The sequence below is a fragment of the Adiantum capillus-veneris genome, chromosome 25 (genome assembly GCF_014529385.1).
Source record: "Adiantum capillus-veneris isolate H3 chromosome 25, ASM1452938v2, whole genome shotgun sequence".
NCBI lineage: Eukaryota > Viridiplantae > Streptophyta > Polypodiopsida > Polypodiales > Pteridaceae > Adiantum > Adiantum capillus-veneris.
Window position 1 is genome coordinate 46,085,285 of NC_140955.1, and position 8,252 is coordinate 46,093,536.

Sequence of the window (8,252 nt, forward strand, 5' to 3'; positions counted from 1 at the left end):
CCAATTGCCCAGTAAAACTGCACTTAGATATGATGAAGCAGCAAAAACAAGACAGCATCAGCCTGCAAGTAGTTGAATCATTAAAGCAGACATCTCCAAATAGAAAGTCGCCAGAAAGAAATCATATCTTGTCAAAAGATACAAGAGACAAACTGATGACTAAAATATTGGAGGTCAAAGGCGTCAATGATATTTCAATTGAAAATCAAGCTGCCAAAAAAGATCAGCTACAACAGATGGTCTCAAATAGCTTGGAATTTTTCAAGCCTGAAGTCGAAAGATCCGACAAGGATGCAGTGGATGATTCAATGTCAGAGGAAGTCGATGAAGAAATCATATGTGATCAAGAACCAGAGCAGGTACGGGCAGTCAAGGACTTGCCATTGAAGAATGCAACAAGCAAGAATGTGGAATCAAAGATTCTGCATAATAATGCTAATAGCACAGATAGTTCATCGCTAAGGGATGTACCTCAGAATTCAACAAAGCCAGCGATCAAGTCTCAAAGCCAAGAAACAGACATCTCAATGTGTTCAAAGGCAAACTTGAATCAAAAGGCAGAGGCGGTCATAAAGTCAGATCCTAATATTGTCTCGCCAATGGAAGATGCCAAAGAACCAAAGGTGACACAAATCACAATTAACTTGAACAATCAGAAGCAAATGGTGCATCAAGCACATGAAGCCTATCAAAAGACCTACAAACAGATCAATAAAGAGCAATGTGAACCAAAGGCCACAGTAAGCATTGCCTCTGGAGAAAAGAGTCAACATACTTCTGTCCAGCTGGCAGAGGAAATTAAAGACTCAAACAAATTGTCAAAAATAGAGGCACAAAGGACTGTTGAAGTCAGTTTAGATGCAAAAATCACCAAAGCATGTCATCCACAAGCAAAGAAGTCCAACAAGGAGGTCACAAATGCAGCTAAACAATCAACACAAACAGCAGTGGATTCAACACCCCAGGGAAAGACAGACCAACAACCTAAACAAAAGTATTAAAAGGTCTTTCAGCCAAAATACCCAACCCAAAGTAAAAAAAAGACACAAGAAACACATCAAAACCGATGTTGTGGCCAATGACATCAATGTCAAAGATCCAGTTTGGGTAAATGATCCTAGTCCAAACAATTCAGGTAAACAAATGGGATGGATTGCCTCCCAGTACAGCTTAGAAGAGCAAGGCTACTACAATGGTCATCCAAATGTTTGGTTACCTAAACCAAAGATATCAGGCTATACAGTAGCAAGTGGCTTCACACCAAAACAATAAACAGGTAAATCAAGATCAAATTCAACTCAAAATAGGAGATCGAACAACAGGGCTAGAAACAGGTTCAAAAACGATTCTCAATCTAGAAGGCCTACATATCTTCAAGGGAATTTACCAACCGTGATTCCCAAAGATAGCAAGGAACAGATACATTTGAATACAAAAGTAGAGACAAAAATATTTGTGCCATCAAATATACTTCAAGCGCAAGGATATTACACATGACAAAAACAAATCTGGCTACCCAAGGCACCAAGACCATATTTTACACAACTTGAAGATAATTACAGCTACAAACAGTGGCAAATCAAGGATAAAAGTCCAAAAAGTCAATATGTCATCTGCAATAATAAGCCAACAATAAGTAGCAGATACATATGGGTGCTGAAGCAGACAAACGAGCAGAACAAGATTGAGGTCATCTCCAACTTCCAACAAAATGAAGTTAGCCAATCTTCTCAGATAATGGATCAAAGGTTAAAAGAAGCAATTTTGACAACCAAGGTCACCCAAGTATGGCAGAAAAAACCTACTTTGCCAATATGGTCCTTTAATAACCCTCTTTTTGAGGATCTGAGCTCTAAATGTCTAGATATATACTTTGCTGAGAGCTCAAGACAGTAGTCAAGTCGAGAAAATGTCAAGAGTCGGGCAGCTGAGTCGATAAATGAGCAAAGCGTTAGACCTAAGCTTCAAGTCCTAATATTTTTATGTGGTCTATGAGTCTAGCTAATTACGCTATAGCTCCAGCTAGAAGAGTTGAGCGTAATTATATCAAGTTGCTCATGCTGGATAGGTAAGCATAGTCAGTGTATTATTTTAATCATGGTGGAGAGGCGAAGTGCTCAAAACAAAACACACACGCACTTGTGCACATTAGGAGAGTGGCAACCATTGCATCAAACGCCCTTCTCAAGAGTAGTTGAAGCTTGTAAAGTGAATTTAATTTTACTTTTTTAGCTACATTAACTCTGAGCAGCACCCATCATTACTCTTCTCTCGCACAGCATAATCTTACCCATGCATAAATCTGTGCAAGCATATCAAATGTCCCATAATTGCACATTTACATTAGGCACTCTTTATTGTTCCATCCATGCACTCACCTTGCAGGTACACGCGGCAACAAAACAACTCCAGACTCAAGGCATATCATCGACCTTTTCAGGGGACAGAAGGCTTACACAATTCACTTTCACATTATTTATATAAGCCCACTCAATTTAGTCCCTAAACACCCATCACTATATAATCCCATAATAAGAACACATACCTTTGGGCACTTTTTCCCATGAGGTTTTTCCCCATTGGTAATCCAGGGTTTCCAGACCCTACATAGCCATTTATTTTACTTTTTCCCATAATAACTCAAGCCAATTGCTTCCACTTGAACCCACATGCCTATTCTCATATTACACCAACAAGTCAACCAAACAGCTTATAGCTCTTCAAAACAACATTCACCACCAATTTCAAATCTCTCCAGTGCCAGCCAACCAGGCAGTGCATGGGGACGTGCACTGAAATCGGATGGGGGGAGTGTTTTGCACGGCTAAGTCAACAGTGGCCAAACGGACCAGTCAAAGATGCTATTTACTATTTTTAGTAAATGCTAACGAGGCCAGATGATGCGGGTGCGAAGTAAAGATGAAGATGAAGCAAACACAAGCAACAGATGCAGAGAAGAGTTGGAATTGATGACTATCTATGGAGTTACGGTCACAATTGATGGTCACTTAAGTTTTAGGATTTTCCATCAAATGACCGCAAATGCGGGTTGTACTTATGTTTTGGGCTCATCAAGAGTTCCAAGTTGTAAACATTGAGCTATATTTAGATCCTAGGCAGTGCAGATAGCAGATTAAGTGAGTTTGGCCATTTGGGTGCCCGGCCACTTCTAAAAAGCCTAGTGAGTATATAACTCAAAACACACAATGTGAAAGGGGATTCTTATTCACTTGAGATAAGCTTTGTGAAGAAGGTGATGGCTATGGAGTTATTGAGCTCTCTACGCGTGTACATGGATGATTCGGCTTCATGCCATAGCTAAACTCTAACCTCTTCTCTCTCATTTGCTCATGGTGTAATCAATGCCTTGATTAATCAAAGATTAGTGGTTGGCTGATTTGTCGATTAATATCTCTCTTTTTTCATGTTTCCCTCTTGTTTAAGCATGCTACTAAGTGTGTGTAGGCTTGTGTAGAGTGTTGGTGCGCGGTGTGGTCATTCTATGCTATTCTATGCTCATTGTGTGCTTGATTAGAGTTGGATTAGTGATTGATTAGAGAGTAGTGCGTGATTAAGCTTGTGTGTGAGAGATTAGGCCGAATGGTAGAGTAAGTAGTGTGCTCACTCCTCATAGCAACATCATACCCGCTCCGTAGCTTTCTTTGTGTGTAGATTTCACCTTCTAATCCTCCATTTGGCACGCACAAGCCACTTGTGTGTTTCCATGCCCTAGTCGGATCCTACTCCTCGGATTGACATTATGTTGATGTCCTCCCTATGCTAGGATGACATCCCAACAGTAGGGTTCTGGATAAGAGTGAAGTGACCAAGATGCTATGGACAGGCTAGGCACCTTCATATAAGCATCTCAGAGTCTTTGGTTGTGAATCTTATAGGCATGTTTCTAAGGATTTGAGGAATAAGTTAGAACCAAAGAGCAAGAAGTGTATATTTCTTGGCTACGGAGAATCGGGCAAGATGGGTTATCGGCTTTGGGATCCTGATCCAGAAAAGTTATTCATGCAATGATGTGCATTTCAATGAATCCAAGTTTCACACTAAGCCAGAGAAGACAAAGGAGATCAGAAGAGTTGTCTTCAGGGAAGATGGACCTAGTGCTACCACATCAAGACAGCATGGTCAGGCTCACAAACAGCCTATAGTGGCTAGAGAGGCAAAATCAATTGTGGTGAGATGTTCTGAGCGTGTCTCCAAACCACCTGATCGTTATGTGCCACCTCTAATATGTCATGCTCACGGATTGCGGAGAACCATCTTATTACAAGGAGGCATTACAAGTGGTTGACTCGAAAAAATAACAGTTGGCCATGCAATCAGAGATGACAGCTTTGCATAAGAATCAAACGTGGGATTTGGTTCAATTGCCAGAGGGCAAGAAAGCTCTATCTTGTAAGTGGGTTTACGTGTATAAGCTTACTCCTCATGATGGACAGCCAAAATACAAAGCACGGTTGGTTGCTAAGGGTTTTAAGCAAGAACACGGAATAGATTTTGATGAAGTCTTTTCACCAGTTGGTCAAGATGACAACATTGAGAAGTGTACTTGCTTTGGTTGCCAAACATGATCTGCATTTGCATCAGATGGATGTGAAAACGGAATTTCTTCATGGAGATTTGCATGAGGAGCAGCAGCCAGAATGGTATGTTGACAAAGGCAAAGAGAAATTGGTATGTCGTTTGAGAAAGAGTCTCTATGGCTTGAAACAGGCACCAAGAGAATGGTACAAGAAGTTTCACCAATTTATGCTTTCTCAAGGATACAAGAGAAGTGAGACAAATCATTGCCTATATACTCGACAAGCTAAGGGTGGTAGCTTGATAATCCTCATCTTGTATGTGGATGACATGTTACTTTGCTGGTAGGCAAATGGCAAAAATTTCAGCTCTTAAGTCAAAAATAGCAAAGGTTTTTGACATGAAAGACATGGGTGAGGCAAGTCATATAGTGGGTATGCGTATCCAGCGAGATAGGTCAAAGAAGATGCTTTACTTATCTCAGGAAGAGTATATTGACAAGGTGTTGCAAAGTTTCCATATGGACAGGGGAAAGGCATTGATGACACCATTGCCGTCATATGTGAAACTAAGCAACCAAGATTGCCCACAGTCTGAGGTGGAAAAGGTTGAAATGGATATGGTGCCATATGCATCTGCATGTGGGAGTTTGATGAATGTAATGATTGCTACACGTCCGGATATTGCATTTGCAGTGGGCATGGTTAGCAGATATATGTCAAATCCCGGCAATAAACATTGGGAAAGGTATCATGAGATACTTAAAACATACAAAGAGTATGCGCATATGCTATGGTAGTCAGGATTTGAGTGTCAGAGGATACACTGACTCAGATTATGCAGGAGACTTGGATAAGAGGAGATCTACATTAGGCTATGTCTTTACATTGGCTGGAGGTGCCATATCATGGCGATCTTGATTACAAGATTGTATTACACAGCCTACTACAAAAGCTGAGTATGTTGCAGCAAATGAGGCATGCAAAGAAGCTATCTGGCTTGGTAGATTGGTAACAGACTTGGAAATCAAAGTAGATATGCCAGAGTTATATTGTGATAGTCAAAGTGCTATACAATTGGCAAAGAATCCAGTGTTCCATTTGAAGACTAAGCATATTGATGTGAAATATCACTTCATTAGGGAAGTACTTAAAGACAAGCAGATACAACTGATGAAGATCCACACCAAGGACTATCCTGCTGATCTACTCACAAAGGGACTTCCGGGAGAGGGCTTTGTGCATTGTCGTGAGTCATTGGGCATTGGATAGATGGCAGCCATGTAAATCTTTGTACATTTATGTTCATAGATTTACAGTTACTTAAAGTGCCACATTGGACTTTAAGTGGGAGGTTTTTGGGATTAAAGCCCAAGTGGCCTCTTATACCGATATGGCCGCCCGCCCGCCTAACTCGCTTATCACTAACTCTTTGTATATACTCACTTATACTTGTGTGAATAATAAGATTTGGGAGATAACCCTTCAACAAATTCTCTGCGTATTGTGTAAGCTCTCTTTCTGTGTATTTGTGTGTGTGTGTGTGTGTGTGTGTGTGTGTGTGTGTGTGTGTGTGTGTGTGTGTGTGTCGATCTAAGCTCCGCTCCACGACTTCACCATATGGACTCCAAAAAGAGCCAAATGGGATGGCAAGTGAAGGAGGATCACAGGGCTATTTTTTTCTTGAGGGTGTGGAGCTTGAGGTGCTAACTCAGAAGGTCTAGACGGCTTGTCAAATAGAGCTACAGATCCCAAGATATTTGAGTTTGAAGGTGCAGTGCATTGCAGAACTGAGACGGATAAGGAAGCTGTGGATAGGTGGTTAGAGTTAATGTGAGTGGATAGATGTGTAGAACTCATGTCATGGAGCATGCTGGTCTTTTCAGATTGTGAATCAGAGCTCTAGAGGGAAAGTTATGGTCAATTGAAGGTTTGTCGGGGGCCGGGAGTTTGCCCACTTGATCACATTGGAAGTTGTGCCATCTGGCATCGGTTTGGCCTTGATAGGGTTCTAGAGGATGGTATGCGTCACATGAGGATGACACTAATTGATGGCTTGACAATTGAAGTTGCGATGAGCAAGATATCTCAATTGGCGTTTGGCGGTTGTTGACAAAGCGGTCTCAGATATTTTTTTCCCATTTTTCCAGCCTTGGTTAGTGGGCTCGGAGGTCTTGAAAGACGGCACGGACCAGGTGATTTGGAGTTGGTATGGCAAGGTTTTGATGGAACTCAATGGCTTTGAGATTAGAGTTGTGAGCGACAAATGGCATGTGATTGAAGGCACAATGGAAAATTTGGGATTTTTTTGGAGTTTTTTGAAAAAAAAAATATTTGGAGCTTTTGAGGCTTGAAGGGTTGAGGCAATCCAAGGTGCACCATGTGACAATTCCATTGTCCCATACACATGGACGAACCGATGGCTTTGGGGTATATAGCCAAACGCGTGACCCCTATTATTAGTGTGTGTGTGTGTGTGTGTGTGTGTGTGTGTGTGTGTGTGTGTGTGTGTGTGTGTGTGTGTGTGCGTGTGTGTGTGTGTGTGTGTGTGTGTGTGTGTGTGTGTGTGTGTGTGTGTGAGAGAGAGAGAGAGAGAGAGAGAGAGAGAGACTGAGAGAGCACACTCTCTACATGGCCATGGCGATGCCCAATGGGTGATGCAGCGGTGCAGATTGCGGCCATGCAGGGGCGGCATTTGGACCATTTTGGATGAGGTCGGGTGGCCTGGTGGCGCTTGTATTGCTGGTGTTGAACTGCAGTGGCCGTTGATGGCTTTGTGATGTAGTGGATGACGTGGCAGGGCCAGGTGATCATGCCCATTAGGGCCCAAAGTTTTTAAAGTAAAGGGAGGCCCCACTAGAAATGGCACTAGTGCCCGATAAGGGGGCCATCCCATGGTGTTGAGTCAGAGAGAGAGAGAGAGAGAGAGAGAGAGAGAGAGAGAGAGAGAGAGAGAGAGAGAGAGAGAGAGAGAGAGGCCAAGAGGTGCTTCACATGCTAAGTGATAGAGGGAAATTTTGCCAATGTGACGAGCATGTAAGAGATACCAAAAATGGACTACCAAGTAGATGCAATGCAATAAGAATGCTAAAATGAGCTCATGAAAAGCTGCATGAGCTTTTTTCCTTTTTAAGCTGTTATCACTCCTATAAAAGGAGGTTCTTACGAAAATGGACTACCAAGTAGATGCAATGCAATAAGAATGCTAAAATGAGCTCATGAAAAGCGGCATGAGCTTTTTTCCTTTTTAAGTTGTTATTACTCCTATAAAAGGAGGTTCTTACGAAATTGTAGGGATTTTTTGCCATTTTTGCCCCGTGGGTGTGCGGGAGCCACTTCAGGTATTAGAGGCCGTCAAAGTTGTGCCGATGGAGCTTGAGATTGCACATGGTCATTTTCATGATAGTGGAAGCCATCATTGTTGTCTTCTGGTGTTGATTCCACCTTCCCCATTCTCTTCTCTACTTGTGTGTGTGCATTTCCAAGTGTGTGTTGATGTGTGTGCCCCCCGAGGTTTGTTGTGCAAAGAGAGATAGAGAGAGGTTGTGTGTGTGAGGAAGGTTGCGAATTGAGCAGAGCGGGATGACTGGGCTTGTTTGGTGTGTTGCAACGCGTGTGTGCATATGGTCGTGTGCAAGTGGTGGTTTGCTTGTGGATAGTGTCAAGTTTTGAAGCTGAAGTCTAGTGGATTGGGGTGTTGTGTATATCGTGGCTATA

The 8,252-nt window shown here is 42.2% G+C and overlaps 1 pseudogene; it reads left to right on the forward strand.

Moving 5' to 3' along the window:
• Positions 1 to 236: 236 nt before the first annotated feature.
• On the forward strand, positions 237 to 643 carry LOC147424815 (uncharacterized; annotated as a pseudogene).
• Positions 644 to 8,252: the final 7,609 nt, after the last annotated feature.